We start from the raw sequence: 17,486 nt of genomic DNA on the forward strand, positions 1-17,486 counted from the left end.
GGGCAGCCCTGCTCCGAGCTACCGCTGCCGCAAGAGCTGCTTTGGCAGAAATGTAGAAAGCTCTCTGATTTTTCTTTTAAATTCTTTTTTAGGATTGAAGTATAATAAATCAACTTACTCTTTAGAAAGAAATACTAATTTTTTAAAGACTTCCTGATGCTCTTCATCAGAGCACTTGGTATCTGTTAAGAACAAATTGGCGTGGATTTTAACAATAGTATCAGAGATGAATCACTTTTTTCTGAGCACTTTGAACAGTACTTGTCGAGTCCAAAAGAGGAGAGTGTTGACTGATACATTATTCACAGGCTTGAATTCTACAAATATTTTCTTCCTTTGCGTGCACTCGCCCTGTCCTTCAGATGAGTAACTTTGATATGGGGAAGCCTATTACCATGGGCTGCTGGGTTACGTGGCTTGGGTCTTGTTTTGCAGTGGGTCGCTTAACATTCAAAATTAATAAGCAGCAGAGATGAGTCTGCAATCCTCCCTCCTACCTCCTCCAGCCCAAGTATCAGAAACACGGCAATGGTTTCTGGCAGTGCCGAGTGGATGAGTTGTCTCTGCAATTGCCCTTGACATAACGAGGGACCAGAGGCCACAACATCCACAGGACCTTGCCTTATCCCTTATGTACAACCGTAGGAGTGGTGTAACCTGGAGCTCAGCTCGACGCTGGATGTGCTCCACCCCGCTCCTCACTCTAGCCCCTTCAGCCTCCCAGCCCTTCCTTGCAGCAGGCTGGGAGAAGCTGCTGGTCCCCCGCAGCCCCCCACAGGGCTCAACACCTCCATCACTGCCCGCTGGCAGGGCTGGCTGTGGGGATGTGGTGAGTGCTTTCAGCAAACCCGAGGGGATGCTTGCTTTTCAAATGAAGCTGTCCGCCTTTGCTTTGGCTCAACAGCGGGGGGATGACGCTGTCCCTCTTAAAGCTGACAAATGATCTCTGTCTCCAGTATGGAAATGAATTGATCTCAGATCTCCAGGGAGAAGGTGTTACAGCCGTGGAGGACTCTGCTGTACTGTGCTGCCCTTGTCAGACGACTGCATGCTCTCGCCTCCACAGCTCTGCCTCGGAGAGATGGGAATTTATGGGATGTTTTGCATCTTTTTCCTTTTTTAATCCCTGTAAAGGACGCTCTGATTTTTGAAGCATTGCTCTTTTCCTTCTCTTCCTTTTCTGGGAAGAGGAGCTTTGCTTGGAGGCTTGTGCTTTGCAGATGCTCCTGGGGAAACAGGAGATTTGTCACTTCCAAATAGCTGCGTTTTCACCCGCTCTGTGTGATCCTCCATTTAAACTAGAGGCAGCATCTAAAAGCACCTCCCAGGCTGGCAGAGAAGAGCTGCGTAAGATGGAAGGATGCAGCGAAGTGTCTTTAAGGGATCACAGCTTCTCAGTGAGAATAATGAATTCCCCGGCCAGGGAGGCACCTTGATGTCAGGTTACAGAGCACGACCTTCCCCCAGGCACCTGTCCCTGAAATGGCAGAGTACAAGCGTGTGGCGGATGCGATCATGAAAGAATGAGACAAACTGTGTCTGAGAGCCAGAACTTGCAGTGTTTTCTGTCCTTTCTCAACCAGACGCCTGCTCCTCCTCCTCCTCGCCATAGCTGGGGTGCGTGCCCTCCTGGGCCTGCGTGTGCACACTCTGGGTGCATGTGTGCGTGCTCTCCTGGGCACGACGTGTGGCCTTTTGGATTAAACTGTATGAGATTTTCCCTGTGTCAGGCTGAGATTTTCTCGCCTCTTGCATTGTTTTTATGCTGAAAGGAGCCTAGAATGTTACTTATCTGGATGTCCTCAAAGGGCTCTCGGCAAGTACTGGCTATTTGGGACAGTCAGCGGGGACGTGCCGTCGTGGCTGAACATTGCACCCTGTGATGTCCCCTCCTTGACCAGGTCTGTGGTGGGGGCAAGGACCTGCACCCAGTGTCACCTCCAGCAGATCAGGCAGCAGCTCACCTCGCTTTCACTGCTCCACGGCCCAAGGGTGCAGGGTGAAGAAGCGGGGGTTGTATGCGGACAAGGCAAGCTGCTGTTTCAGTCCCAAATTTGGAATGAACCGGGTATGTGCAATGCTGTTTCGGCTTGCTGTGGTCCTCTCTGTTGCTCTGGATCCCTGGGAGAGAAAAATAACCTGGAGCATTGTTGGTTTTCCTCCCTTTTTACATCCTGGGAGAGATCTGTCTGTAGACCGCGCTTGATTGAAGTGGACTTTTATCTTTCTGTTTATTTTTCCTGTTTCCAAACCCCTCGGTAAGCCTCATGCGCTGGTGAAAACCTCCAGCCGTGAAACCCCAAATAAACCCCAGCCTCTGCGCCTGGGTGGCATGGAGGGGCACGGGGACGGGCTGGTGTTGATGCAGCCTGGAAAGCACCTCCGCCTTGCTGAGCCCAGCCTGCTCTGCGGGGCTGTGCACGCCTCGGGCTGTCCTTCACAGAGCACCAGTAATGGGGGTGGCTTTATGTCCCCTCTGGAAAAAAAAACAACAACCCAAACCCAAAAACAAAACCCACACCCGATGTAGCTTGCGCAATGTCCCATAACAAATTACTGCAGATCCAAAACCCCAACCCGGGAGTCTCCCGTTCCAAACACATGTTGCTGCCTGATCCTGCCTGCCGGGGCTCCGGCACTGCGCCCTGCTCTCGTGGGAGCTTTGCATTAAGGAGACCGTGTAATTCAAAGCAATTTCATTATGAGCATTAAGTAAAGGTCTGACGACTCCATGTCGTGAGAAGCTTTCCTTGCAATGTTTACATTGCTGTTGAGACGGTATTGTATTTTTACATTCAACGGTATTTCTCTCATGATTTGCCATTTTTTTTAAAAAAAGACGACCCAGAATCTGAAAACCTTCCTCGGTCAGGTTTAATTAGTTTCTAGACTTGAAGAACAAAGAGCTCTGAGGTGTTTAGGACCACATCAAATTAAACCTTTGCTTACCGTGGAAGCGATGATGGGGAGATGGCAAATGGGCTGTGCCAGGGGTGCTCTCTGCCTGTGTCACTATTGATATTTCCACGCTACTGTCTCATCTCATGGTGGGGCGATGGGAGCAGGCATGGGATGCTGCTACATAGAGACTATGCGTGTTCGCAGGCTCCTAAACTGTCCCTTGTGCGTGTGTGATGGTGAAGGGCTCCCAGCAGCCGTGCCGCCCGGGAGCACTGCTCTCCCACCACCCTTCTGCAGTTGCTTTAATGCACTCTTGTACATCTCATTACTGGTTTTGACTGAAAAATAGAATAGGATCCTTCTGTGCCTGTGAACTGGTGACCTGTGTGACGGGTGCGATTTTAAATGCTGGTAGACCTGAGGACGTCATGGTGCTGGGAAGCTTTTGGGGGAAGCTGACTTGGGGACCTCTTGAAAAAAGACTGCAACAAAGCAGCTCCTTGGTAATTTTTAAGACGATAAGGAAAGGAGATTTGAATACTGCCATGAGATTGCGCCCACATGAAGGGAAAATAAACCTGGTCTTCCATGTGCTTTGGTCCAAAAAGCAGTAAGCACCCAGCACAAACTCTGCTTTACTGGAGAAGGATGTCTTCTACGAGGGTGGTTTTACTTCAGAGGAGTATGCACAAGAATGATGAATATTTCCCATTATTAAATCCAGTTTTATTTGCTTATAACTGTGCAGTTAGCTTGGGGGAAAAACTTTCTGTGGGCAATGTCTGCTTTAGGTTGAAACTTTGTATTTGGGAAGTTTTGGCGAAAACAATTCAACCACATCTGAGAGCAATGGGAGGGAAGCAGTCTGCTTTGACATGTTTGAAAAGCAAAATAAAACGCACGCAACAGCACTGCTGACATGCTCGTCTGCACGGACGGTGGAGCAAGGCGGGCGCCTGGCTCCGAGCTGCTGCGATCTCTGGGCTCGAGCTTGGTGGGCAGGGGGAGCCGAGCTCTCTGGCCTGCTGGGCTCGGTCCCCTTGCGGCTGGGACATGCCTGTTTGCTGCTCTTGGTGACTGCAGATGCCCCAGCGCAAGATAGATGGGCTGAGCTGGGCTTGCCCTGCTGCTGGGGGCTAGTGAGGCAGCCAGACGTTGCAGCAGCGATCTCATTTAGCATCAAGCCTCCATGCTCCCTGTGCCGGTCCCAGGCTGTGTGGAAGGGCGGAGGAGAGCAAAGCAAGTAGAAAGCAGAGGGCTGCGGAAGAGCAGGAGATGGGATGCCGGGAGGAGCATTCAGGGAGTCCACCCTCCTCAACCCTTACCACAAGGCTCCTAGAGGAAAGTGTAATACTCTTTTATTGCTTGGGCATGTAACGAGGAGAGAAAGTTGCTCCTAAATTTGGGTTTCCATCAGATAGAAGCAAGCGTTGCAAATAACCAGACTGTTTGATTGTTTGGGGTTAATCCCAGCCTGATGTGCTCCATTTCCTGCAGGGTTTGGGTCGGCTGCTGGGTGCCTGCGCGAAACCTCTCTCCCAGCTCACGCACCCAGACGGGGCTGGCAGGCGGAGGCAGAGGGTAATGAGCCTCCTGGCACACTCATGTGCTGCACCCCTTGCACCTTCGAGCCGCCAGTTCAGGCGTGCACTAGGTTAGCTGTGTGGGTGATAACTGATGTTCAAAGCACCAGCGCTGTTTCTTTGGCTCCTTGGGTGAGCTCCTTGTAGCCCCAGATCCCCTCTGCCTTTTGTTCTCCTTCTTGGATTTCCTTTATGTGAATGCTGAAACAAAAGAAACTGTGCTGACCTGTGCACATGCCTTCCCAGCAGGAAGGACCAAAGTGAAGCCCTTTGTGAGGTCTCCAGAGGCTGCATCTTCTATGCATGTCCCGTTGGGATGCTCCAGCCCATGCCTGCTCAGTGCTGCTCTCTGCTCAGGGCAGTGGGTCTGGTGCAAAGGTGTTTCTGTCCATCTCTGGGACCTGTGTGCCACATCCCCATGTGCACAGGGGTACCCAGGCTGTGCTAGCCCTCCCTCACCACCCCATGTGCCGAGGACAGCAGAGTTAGGGTGGGTTGTGCTGTTGGGAAACTCCAGTAGCCCTGTAGGAGAGCAAAGACCTGTTGTTGCTTGCATTAGGGTTGTTTGGTGCTGGTCCACTTGTTTTGTCCCACTTTGCAGTGGTGGAAAAGCGGGGTTTCTTAGGCTGTAAGGCTGGCGTCTGCGCTGAGGCGTACCTCTCATCCAGGGTACCATGCTCCATCACACTCCAGGGAGCCATCACCTGCAAAACGTAGCCACCTTGGGCCTGTAGCATCTTTAATACAAAGGCCAAGAGCCATTTGAGCTATAACATTCCTGGGAAAGAACAGAGCATCCCCAAGGACAGTGTGGTTTTGGAATCAGCAAGGTTGCCCGGGTGCTGGTGTGTAGCAGGACGGATTGTGCTCTCCCAGCATTGCTGCTCCTTGCACTGGGCAGGTCAGATGGAGTTTAGTGGCTTTGTCTGGGCAATCTGGGGAGGCTGCTACAGCCTCCTGTGAGCTGGGAGCATCTCAGGACCATCTTCACTGTTCTGTTGCATCTCTCTTGGCCATATCCCCAGGTCCTGTCCCTGGTAATGAAACCCTGATGGTGCTGCTGGCCAAGGAGGCCAGGGATCAGCAGTGGTAGCAGTTATCAGCTGCAAATACGTGATGGGGAGTTGAGAGTGGAGATGCTCATGCAGCATCTAAACAGGACCACATCACTGATGCTGAATTTATTTCACCTGTCCCAAGCTTCTCTTCCTCCCTTTGCTGCAGCAGAAGAAAAGCACTTTCCCGTTAAAGGTTGGGCTAGGTGCTCCTGGGCTGCCTCTCTGCAAATGAGGCGCTTGCATTCATCTGAAAGGCTCATTGAACGAGGACCCATTTCTTTGCAGATATTTAAATGGAAATCCGGTAGGGTTATTAAGCAGAGAACAGTGAATTTATTCTGGTCATTTATTATTGATAGGTAACATGACACTATTTTAATAATGTTCTCTGATCCTGCTGCAGCACAGCAGTGTGGGGATGGGAGCAAGCTCAGGGGAAACCAGATCTCTTTCCCACATTGCTACAACATGCTGGTTTGTCTGAGAGCCTGGCTAATCCTCAGTGTTGCTCCTTCCAGCTGTGCAGGTTGGTCTGGTTCATGGAGCAAGCAGGGGGGCTGCTGGCAGAGAGGGGGCTGCCTCTGCGCGGGACACAGAATCACAGAACGATCTGGGTTGGAAGGGACCTTAAAGCCCATCCAGTCCCACCCCCCTGCCACGGGCAGGGACACCTTCCACCAGCCCAGGCTGCTCCCAGCCCCGTCCAGCCTGGCCTTGGGCACTGCCAGGGATGGGGCAGCCACAGCTGCTCCGGGCAGCCTGTGCCAGTGCCGTGCCACCCTCACGGGGAAGGATTTCTTCCTTGTATCTAATCTAAATTTACCCTCTTTCGGTTTAAACCCATTACCACTCATCCTATCACTACAATCCCCAATAAAGAGTCCTTCCCCAGCTTTCCTGTGGGCCCCCTTTCAGTACTGGAAGGCCTCTGTGAGGGGCTGCACTGTACATGAGCCCCCGTGGCTCTGCAGGTGCATCCTCCTGCCAGCCCGTTGCCTGCAGACAGCCTTTGCACAGCGGCAGCCGTGGTTCAGCCAGGAACAGGCAGATAATCCCACCGTTGGGTTGGGGCTGTTGGTCTTGCATGGGTGAGGGGTTGTGTATGGACCCCCAGAGGCACAGGAAGGAGAAGTTGCCTGGGGTATTCAGACACAAAGCCCAAGCAGCTGCGGGAGACCCCCAGCCTTGCCCAAGCTGCACTAATCAACTTGTTAAGCCTCGCTAAAATAATCAAACCCTGTATCTCCAAAACAGACCCCCAGTCTTGGCAGAGCTCAGTGCTGGGCTTGGCTGGCCAGCCGTGCATGCAGGCGCTGCCTGCAAAGCCTTGTCCCTGCGAGCACCGAACCCTGGCTCCAGCTCTTCCTGTAGGCAGCATGGGTAGGGAGCAGGCTTTGGCAGGACACCAGCGAGGCCTCATTTGTCCCACTTTGCCTCACCTCCCATTCCGTGGCTGGTTTGCAGTTGTCCCTGTGAATAAGCCGTGGCCCTTGAAAAGCATCCACTGCTCAGCCATTTCCACCAGGCTTCCTGGTGAAGCAGGACCCCGCTGCTCTCGAAGGACCCGTGAGCCTGGTTTCTGTTTGATCCTGTTACCTTGCAGCCTGCTGCGTGGCAGCCGGTCCTGCCGGGGTGCAGCAGGCGCAGGGAGGCGCAGGCACCCGCAGCGCTTCACCTGCCCCGAGCCTTCGCCCCGGCCGCCCTGCCAAAGCCCTGCTCTTGGCTTGCTGCACGGAGCGGCTCCCCGTCCCGCTGCCAGCCTGGCCCAGTGCCCCGCAGGTGCGTGCTTTGGGGGCAAACTCCTTTCGAGATGAGCAGAGATACCTCCAGGACTTCTGAAAGCTATTTATTCTGACGCTGAGCCACAGCATCGCTGTGCAGCTCTGCGCGGAGTTTGCTCTGGGTTATGATGTACAGGGGTCTGGAAATGAAAGAGAATATTTTGCCTTTGAAAAGGAGAGGGATTGTGTCTGCTGTGTTAAATTCAGAGACCTGGATATGAAAAAAAAAAAAAAAAGGTGCACGCGTGTGATGAGAAGCTTCCTGTGAGTTCGTCCCATGTAATTGGGATGAGAGCTCTTGCATTGTGCAAAATCATGATTTTGGTCACAGAGGGGATATGCAAGTGGAGGGGCATGCAGAGACGCAGCCCGTAATGTTGTTTGAACACTGTCTGCAAATCCCAGAATGGGCCATTAGAAATTAAAGAGATGCTGTTAATCTGCGTTGGAAATAAAACAGGACACACATGAGCTCATCTGGTTGGTCTGGACTGCTGCTGGTGTCAGCTTCAATTGGAATAAACAAGTGTTGCTCAACTGTACCGAGCTACTGGAAGGCAGAGCATTGCTGGGAGCGAGAGGCTGCTCTGCTCCCAGATGAGAACCACTTGCCCAATTTCTGCTCATTTTTAAACATAGGCGGTTGTGAAACCAAGAGGGTACTCAGGGGTACTCATTACCACTTCTTCTTTGCAAGAGTTTTCCTCCAGCGCCCATAAAAACACTTCTCGTTCTCACAAGGGATTCCACATCAAATATTCAAGGCAGATTACACCGAGAACCACACAGGAGAAAGGAGAAGAAAAAACTCTAAACTGTTCAGTTGCTTTAATAAAGGATCCAAAAAGGTTAATGCAGAGAACGGGAGGTGGAAGGGAGGGGAGAGGCTCCTCGGTTCCTCCTCGGGGCAGTGCCGCTGTTGCTGAATGCCAGTGCAGCCTTGGTTTTGAAGCGGGTGCTGCTCCTGCTGAGCCAACTTGGGGCACAGGTTATTACCTGCAGCCAAGAGCAAAATCCTTAGCAGGGATAAGGTGCACGTGGCTGTTCCCAAAAACTCCATGCAGTGTTGCTTTAATTAAAAAAAAAAAAAAAAAAAAAAAAAAAAAAAGTGGTGAGTATTCCCGCCCTGGAGGTGTTGGTGGCCTGTTTGAAATGGGTTGGTTTGCTGTTGGTCTACACAGAGAGAGCTTGGCTGTCGCTGCTGCTGCGCAGAGGCTGTTGGTGGGAAGGCTGAGTGCGAGCATCCAGCCAGCCCCCGTGTCCCCAGCTGGGCTGAGCATCCAGCTGGGCTGGGCTGTGGGTTCCTGTCTTGTACCCGAGGATTGCAACAGGGCAGGAGCCGACCACTGGCACTACCAGCCTTGGTTTAAGGTGTGGGTGCTGAGTGAGCACCCTGCTCCTTGCCAGCTGGGCTGTTCCTGCTGTTTGTGTCTTGTTTTGCACCTCGGTCCTGGCCGAGCAGGTGTCTCAGGCCATGTGGATCAGGAGGCGGGCAGTGCCGTTTTGGGGATGCGGGATGCGGGGAGCTCCCCGTGCTGTCCCCAGATCCTGCTCGGTGCTGTGTCCTGCTGAGCCTTGTCAGGACTGGTTGGGCACCTCTGGCACTCGGGAGCGCTCATTAGGGAAACAGCCCTGCTGAGGAATTAACACGGCTGAGCCAAGCCCTTCCTTTGCCTTTGGTCGAGTGGGCAGGGGACTGGCCCTGACCAGAAACAGCTTCAGACCATGAATTTTGCCCCTAACACTGACAGGTGCTGGGACTTCTCCAGCCATTTGTTCCTGCTGCAATTCTCTAAATCCTCTCTCCCCACCAGGAACCTGTGATTGCTGATCCTTGTTTTGCCCCGGGAGATGTGGCAGGGGGTGAGGAGGAGATGGGGCGGGGGGTGAGTGTGCTTGGCAGCTCTGGTGGGGCAGAGGCAGTATCTCTGGTGGCGGGGATGTGTCTTTGCTTGGCAGTGTGAGTTTTCTCCTGGTGATGTAGTGCCACAGGAAAACATTCTAAATCTGTCAAAGCTCCTGAGAGTACAATTTTGCTTCACAGATAACATCTCACCCTAGAAACATGCTTTGCTGTTTCTCTTGCATGTTTTTCTACCGCATAATTGTTTTTCTCCTCCTAATTGTGCTGCAGAGCATAACCCCTGGCTCGCAGGGAGGAGATGCTGCGTCGTGTGAACCTGAGGCCCGGTTTTGAGGAGGCTGCGCCGTCCCGGTGATGGCGGGGCGTGGGTGCGTGCCTGCGGGTGCGCGGGGGCACTTGGCTCCCTGTCACTGAGCAGCACCCGGCGGTTATTTTCCCTTCTCCTGCAGCCTGGAGGAAGGGTGCATGGTGCACGTGTGGTCTCTGAGACTCTCTCACAACTACTGTGTGTTCATTAGGGGATGCTTTGCTGTGCCAGTGCATGGACCAGTGGTGTTTGTGATGCCTAAAGCTGCCCAGACCCTCTCTGGGGCTGCCCCACTCCATCTGCCTGCGGTTGGAGAGCTGTTTGCAGCAGGTGTGCTTTGGATGTGGCGATGAAGTGGTTGTGTTCCCCATGGACGGCCCCGGGGGAGTCATTTTGCAATGTCCCGGCAGCCCTCTGCACTGCTCACACCCCACGGCATCATCTGATGGGTGATGAAGGGTGGGCCAGGGTGGGCTTGTGATGCTGTGGCTGTTTGCTGTCTCATGGGTGTTTGGTGGAGGAAGCAAAGGGGGGGACCCCCAGTGCCCTTCCCACAGCACTTAGCACCTCCCGTGGGGTCCCAGTTGGCCCCCGGTTGCAGCCTCTAATTGCTCAGGATTTTCTTCCCCTCTTCCAGTGTTGTATTGCTGGATTTCTCCATGCTAGCAGCACCTGTAGCGCTCTGCATCGGAGCTCATGAGTCACAAGCCACCCACGTCGAGTGTTTATTAACCCACAGGGGAAAAGCACCGGGCTTTCAAAACGCTGCATACCAGGAGACTTACCCAGTCCCAGCCTCCACCCCACCCAGCCCCACACCGATGGGTGAAGGGTCCAACTCTGCCCCGTGAGGGTGGCAGCACCTCTGTGCTGGCAGGCGCGGGTGGGGGCTGCGGGGGCGCAGGCTGGCTGTGCTCCGTGGTGCAGGTGTGATCCCTGCGCCGCTGCCAGGGCCGGGGCACGGCTGATGCTCTGCAGAGCCGTTGCTCCATGGTGCTGTGCGGTGATGGACTAGGGAGCCCAGCCTGCAAAACGGGAGCGCCGTGGGGCAAATAACCTGGGAAGCTGGGACAGCACCCGGCACCACTTTCCCCCTCCCAGCTTGCTTGTGGCAGTGCAATGGCCCCATCCCTGCAGCCCAGTGCTGGGAGGGCTCAGGCCCCCTCGCAGTGACCCTGGACAGGGCATGGGGTCCCAGCTGGGGAAGCATCAGGGTCAGCTCACAGGGGCGGTTGCAGCGTGTCCCATTGGGCAGGGAGCCCCTCTGCAGCTGGGCAAAGTGGCGGGCACGTGGTGGCACATGTGGTCCTGAGAAGCAGCATGGGCTGCTGTGGTTTTGTGTTCATAAGCAAATGGATTTGTGGCTTCGGTCGATTGACTCATAGCTGAAGTGTTACTTGGCAAGTGGAGGAGAGCTCCCGCCCCCAGCACCACTCTCCGTGCATCCTCATCAGCAAATAACACATCACGAGCGACAGTTTAAGGCAGGATGTGGCCATGGTTTCTTTTTCTTTTCTTTTTTCTTTTTTGGGGGGTCTTTTTTATTTTTTTCCCCCCTCAGGCTGAGATCCTCTCTAAAGAAAACAAATCTCTATGGTCGGGCAGCTGGCAGCGTCCCCGCAGGGCAACAATGCTCTTGCTGATGGCTGCAGGTGGGGTGCAAGTGGTCCATGCCGATGCCGCTCCTGTGGGAGCAGCAGGTCCCACTTCTCCCCTCTGTGCCTGCCCCTGGATGCTGAGCTCGGGGGGATGGGGACACGGGGACAGGGACAGAGTGTACCGCTTCCCCTGGACCACAGTGTGGGAGGCAATCCAGTCTGTGGCTGCTCAAAGGCTCACCAGCATAAAGCTGGTTTCTGTTGAGTAATTTGAGAAACTCATCTGGGTGCTGAAACAGCCTCATGTCCTGGCTGGGTCCTTGGTCCTGCCTCTTGTGGATGACATGGATAAATCCTGCCCTGCAGCCCCACGTGTCCTGCACAGGGCTGGCTCCCAGGCAGGAGCCAGCAGTGATGCTGCTCTGGGATGGCTGGTGGCTGCAGGCTCTGCCTGTGTCCTTGCAGGGCTGAAGGAGGAAGGTGACTGTTTAAAAGGGTGGCATTTTCTCATTTCACTCCCATCCTTCTGCGCAGGCTTGTGCTGCACCGTTGCATCAGCCCAGGAGAAGTGGGCCCACACCTGCTTCCCCTGGCACGTCTGAAACTCGGAGGAGGGTTTTGCCAGCATTGTGGGTGGTGTGTCCTTCCTTCTGGTTGCCGTGACTTTCACCTTGGCTTGGGGGATGTGCTCATCTCAGGCGGTTCACATCCTCAGCCTGGTGTCAATTCTACAGCACTGAGCTGGACAAATGCACAGGGTTTCCGCCCCTGTGCTCTCCGTTTCCTCCGAGCATTCCTCAAGTTCTTCCCCTTTTTCTTTTGCTCTAAATTTTCCACCCCCAGCTTCTGCAAAGCTCCCGTGGTGGAGTGGTTGGCTCTGCCAGGTGGGAAGGCTTTGCAGACGGGGAGCGGGGCAGGCGTGGGGCAGGGAGGGAGGGGAAGGGGAAGGGGGGGAGCAGCGGCGGGGCAGCAGTTTGCAGATTCAGCAAGGTGCTGCACTTTCCCATCCACAGCGAGTTCTTGTGAAACACTCATTGCGAGTGCGAGTGTCAAGCTGGCTGTGTCTGGGCCAGCCATGACTCTGCTGGTGCCGTGCCATCCCTTGGACTCACCCACACCTCCTGTAACCAAAATCCGAGCCAAGGGTTTGTTTCCGTGGGGAAAAGCAAGGAGTGTGAGCGTGGCAGTGCTGGGTTAGTGTCAGCAGCTCTGGCTCAGAGCTTGTTGCTGAAACCTCTCTGCCGTGTGCTGGCGCAGTGCAGGCGGTTGGTGCCGCTGGGCGTGCTGCACCCTGGGCTCTGCCTGCCCCAGCATCACACCCAGCCCCGTGCTGGGGGTCAGCATCTCCAGTACCCTGAGACGGAGGCAAAGGTGGCAGGGCTGCTGGCAGACACCTGCGGTGGCTCAGGAGTCCCTGAGCTCCTCTGAACTTCCCGGAAGGATGTGCAGGGCCATAAAAACCTGTGTCCCCCAGGAAAGATGCCTCCTTGATGGGGGGCTGTGCTGCCTGTGCAGGCAGGCATGAGATGGGTCTGCCTGGGCTACTGTCGGAGCCGGCATGGGATCTGTGGCTACCCCAGCGCTGGACTGGGGCTGATGTGACCAGAATCCCGATGAGCCGAGTCCCATGAGTTTGCCTTAGGGCTTCGCCATGCCTGCCCGCAGTGCCCTGTGGAGCCATAACCTCGCACCTCCCTCACTCCGGGCTCCGTGCGCCCTGCCCTGTGCCCACGTCCCGCCGCCCTGCGCCGGAGCTGCCTGCTGGCAGCAAAGCCCAGGCACGGGGATGCGCAGCCCCTTGCCACCAGCCCTGCTCCTGCCCTTTAATCGCCTGCCGGGACCAGCTGCCAGTAACCTGGAAGGAAGTGGTTTGTGGAATGGTGGCAGTGATGAGCCGGTTCAGAAATGTGGCTATGGCTTGAGGTTTCTGCTCTGGAAAGCTGACTAATTTCCACCAGAAGCACGGCCACAAGAAAAAAAAAACCAAAAAAAAAATCCCAAGAAATGCCTGCGCCACTAACCTTTTTTTGACACAGATCTTTGAAGGAGGCGGAGGGGCTCAGTGACGTGGGAGTGCCTGGAGCCGAGCCCGTGGCTGTCAGCGCCCCCGCTTCACCCCGCGCCGCCAGCCCGAGGGTTGGGTAACACGGGGAAGTCGTCTTAGGGATGTCTGTGCTGGGGGTGTAAAGTCTTTATTCCTCCTTGTTTGTGTTACACCAGAGCCAAAGCGGGTGCCGGAGCGCTCCTTCCCCAGCCAGCACGTGCTGCCTGTGGCCCCACAAAGTGCTTTGGGTTATAGTTTGCCAGGGTTATCTTCTGGCACACAGAATCTCCCTTGTTAGAATTTGGGGGGGGTGTTGGGGTTTTATGTATTTAATAGAAGACCCTGATATAAAATTATCAGGAAAACATGAGAAAATTAATGAGTGGTTCCTTCTGTGTCCCCACAGTCGCTGCTGTGCCATCGGCCCTGGCTCGCCACCTCCCCACGTGAGCGGGACATTGTGGTTTCTTGACACTTGCAGAGCAAATGGTCATGTCACAGCTCTCCCAAATCCTGAGCTGGAACCTGGAAACCTGTCTGCTGGGAGCCCTGGGGAGGTGCCGAGCCCCACCAGTGGGTAAACCGAGCTGGTTCCCTTAGCTGCCACCTTGGGTCTGTCCCAGCAGCCCAGGCAGCTGCAAATGAACCAGCTTTGCCATGAAGGGAGGGCTTAAAAAAATGAAAGGTACTTGCTGGGATGTTGTTTTTCCTGGAGCTAATGCAGAGAAGGGGAACATACAAGGCAGCTCTAAGAGGCCCCCACTTCTGTCTTCCTAAGACTGAAAACGCAGGCCCTAACAAAAGATGCGGCCCTGCTAATTTCTTTCTTTGGTGCAATTTAGTTTCTGGGTGGCAGGATGCAATTTGTGTTTGAGTTTGGCTTTCTAGTGAAACTCTTGGCTTGTCACTCTCAAGGCACAACATGCTCCTTAAATAGCAGGCTAAATTTCTCCACCTAGCCTTAAAAAATGAAATACTCCTCTGCCAAATGAAAGGACATATTCCAGTATTCTTTGTTGTTGCAACAAATTGGGTGGATACTGTCAGACTTCTGTATTCTGGGAATACTTCCAGAGCCTCTCTTTGTGTGCAAGTCGGTTACCATGTAATTGTCAACTTAAATTGCAGTGTTGGATAACTCGGCTTCGGCTGTAAGATAATCTGCCTCTCCTGCGACTCAGCCCCAGCAGTGCGAGGGCAACGTGTTGGGCTCTGCTCCTCCTGCGCAAGCTGCGAGCGATGAGAGGGGTCTGCAGAGCCCGGGGGCTGCCCGGGGGCTCCTGCCCGGCCGACAGGGGCATTTATGGTGGCACCTTTGCTAAAAGCATCGCTGCCCATGGGGGAAGGATGGATCCTGCTCATGCAGCCGGGGCGGGCTGCCTGCATGGACCATGGTGAGGGCAGGAGGGACGGAGTGGTCCCTGCCTGCCTGCTGCCGTCTGCGGTGGCGCGGAGATAAAAAGGTTACTTTCGATGCGATGGGAATCGTCTTCACCCTCTTCCTTCCCCTTTCAAATTGGCAGCTTGTTTTGTTGTGTTTGTTTTAGCCTGAATCCCAATGACAATTAGTGCTAGAAGGCTGGATTAAGCTGTTTTTACTTGTGTTCTTTTTCACTTTGATTTCCACCTCCTCCAAATTCTTAATCCTACTGAATATTTCATCTCTTGTAAGTCCATCAATTGAAAGTCTCCCAGCGGGACGTACAGGACCAGCACTATTAGAGCTGTTTTGCTTTAGCTAATGCTTCTCAACGCTGGGCTGAATTTGTTGCGCAATTTATTTCAGACAAGAAAACCACAGCATCCGCTTCAGCGAGAACCACGCGAGCGATTTGGGAACCGGGCTGTGCAATAAATGAGAACTTTGGTGGTTGATGAGAAAGCAGAGCACCCCTCGTTCCCACCTCACGCCTTCTCCAACTGCAGGCAATTTTTGCAGGTGGGAAACCCCTCGTGTGGCCACAAATAGGAGATCCCGCCATAAATGCAGGAAACTCGCTGCTTGAAGGTGGTTGGTGTGGTGTTTTGTGGTCTCCTGGCTTCTGTCGGCCCCATGGTGGGTCAGCCAGCCTGGAGGTGGGTTGCACCGTGTGAAAGGGGTTTGTTGGACTTGCAGAGTTGTTGGTGGAAGATCCTCCCCATCTGTTTGTGATTCCCCATCAAAAATTGCACTTTTGCCTTTTTTTCTGCTTCCTGGGATGCTCTTGGACTTATGGTTGGGTTTTTGCCCTACATTTGTGCTGTTGACCAAAAAGCTTTCAGATAGCAAAGTGGTTTTTTTCCCCTGTCAAAAAGACATTTTCCAGCTTGAACTACTCCGGGCCAGCTCTCTGCAGGACTGCCCATCAGGATGGACACATTCCCACTTCTGCTGCTTTCTCCTGTCTGGAAAGGAAAGCTGGGGAGAGGGTGTGGGCTCTCTCAAGATTCAAGGTTATGCTGGGGGCTTTGCAGCTGTCCGTGTCCATGTGCTCTCTGATTTTATCACCCCGTCTGAACACACGGGGCAGCTGGTGTTTGTAATGATGCCTTTCACCACCCAGATCGCCGCTTGCTCCTCAATATCCATATCGGTTCGCAGGGACATTTCTCTAGGAGAAACCTGGCTGCTTGCATGGCCGGCTGCTTCTGACATGAAGCAGGGATGCAGCAGCCTCTGCCAGCAGGTCCTTTGAAGCTTGCAAAGCTTCAGTGCTCTTCACCTGGTCTACGTGTTCCTTATCAAGAAAGACACTTATCCTGAAGTGTCTGCAGCCTGGATGGGAAGAGCTTTCACTGAAGCGCCAGCAACTGGCTCCAAGTGCCTTTGCCAAGGGAGCTGCGGTGGCATATGTTCGCTCTCAGAGCAAGGTTACACTCTTGACTCATTAGAAGTTACTTTCCTCATTTTGGGGCATATGCAGAAGAACCTGGTGCCAAGCTGGCAACGCGTGCAGTGGAACAGAGAGGGCTCGGAAAGGCTCCGGAGGAAGTTTGCTCTTGCACTTCTGTCCCCAATTATTTTGTTTTGAAAGCAGCACAAACCCAGCCCTGGATGAATGCTGGTTTAGCAGAGGCTGGCAGCCCCGCACGGCGCCGGCAGGACGGCATCCACTGCCCCACGGGGCTTTCCTCCGGGCTCTGGCACCGAGCGAGGCTGACCTCCTCCCTGAGACCTCTCCCAGGTTATTCCTGCAGACAGGGAGCGCGATGTTTGCTCAGGAACAAAGTCCTGGGAGGGGTGGGACGGGGCAGAGAAAAAAGCCAGAAGACCCCTGGGGCCGGGGTGCAGGTATTAGACGTGGCCAGTGCTACGGGCAGCCCGGCAGCCCCGGTGGCTGATGAGCTGCATCAGACCTGGGTAATTCAGCACGTTCCTAAATAATGGGTCTGGTGGTTTTGCAGGATCTGTAGCCCATACTAATGGCTCATTGCTGAACCATAAGTGGTTGTGTTATACTTTGGATTTATTGGAGGCCAAGGGATTAATTTCCTGAAATATATGGTCATGATGTTGAGGTTAAATTAAGATCTCATTCAAAAGGATTCTTTTTATTATATTTAATTTGTAACCCCTTCTCTATAGCCATTTTACAGCTATTCCTCCCCCTCCCTTAAATGTTCAGTGTCATGTTTCCAAGAAGAATCTTATTTCATGCAGACTAATAGCATTTTTCAGTATAACCTTTTACAGTTCCTCACCGTTCGAGTTCCTCTAGTCTTGGTTGTTTATACACAACAAGGTCTTAAATCCTCTCTTAGAAAATAAAGATGTTGATGCAAAAGCAACAAGAGCTTCTGGCAGAGCTAAAATCCATCCGTTCTCTCCTCCTTCCCCACATGCCACCCCCTTCAATCTGCTGTAACTAAAAGCCCTTTTACTTCAGCGCTTGAGCACTTTGATAAAATACATGTTGAGTAAATCTTACATGACATTTTTACTCTGGGTGATATAAAGTTGAGCTGGCTCAGTGCTAGCCTTGCTTCACCCTTCTTGATGATGCCGTTATTAAACTGATAAATTAACTGTGGAAATCGGTGCTATGAGATGCTGGAGGCAAGTCGGGAAGGGGACGAGGCAGTTGGGAAGGGCGATGGTCTGGATGCAGCCGCTGGCTCCGGAGCAGCTGAGGCTGGGCAGGGCGCAAGGGAGCATCATCCAGCACTCCCTCTGCTCCTGGTGCTCACTCTGCTGCTGGGTGCCGTGGGAGATGGGAGAAACGAATCTCTGCTCTAAATCACTGCTGCTGCTGCTGTGTTCAGCGTATGACCAGTGAGCATCCCCGTTCTGTGGTGCTGTGCGTGTCCCTTTGGCACACGGCAGCACCAGGCTCTGGGCTGGCCCCACAGGGCACCCAACTTGCAGTGGTC

General features: G+C 53.7%; 1 long non-coding RNA gene across 1 annotated transcript; it reads right to left on the minus strand.

Annotated features, from left to right (window-relative positions):
- Window positions 1–8,136: 8,136 nt before the first annotated feature.
- On the minus strand, window positions 8,137–17,342 carry LOC129736524 (uncharacterized). Its single transcript, XR_008733260.1, has 2 exons — window positions 13,114–17,342; window positions 8,137–8,392 (listed from the first exon to the last, which is right to left on the minus strand). It is a non-coding gene; the product is annotated as an uncharacterized LOC129736524 (long non-coding RNA).
- Window positions 17,343–17,486: the final 144 nt, after the last annotated feature.

Source organism: Falco cherrug, chromosome 7 (genome assembly GCF_023634085.1).
Source record: "Falco cherrug isolate bFalChe1 chromosome 7, bFalChe1.pri, whole genome shotgun sequence".
Taxonomy (NCBI): Eukaryota; Metazoa; Chordata; class Aves; order Falconiformes; family Falconidae; genus Falco; species Falco cherrug.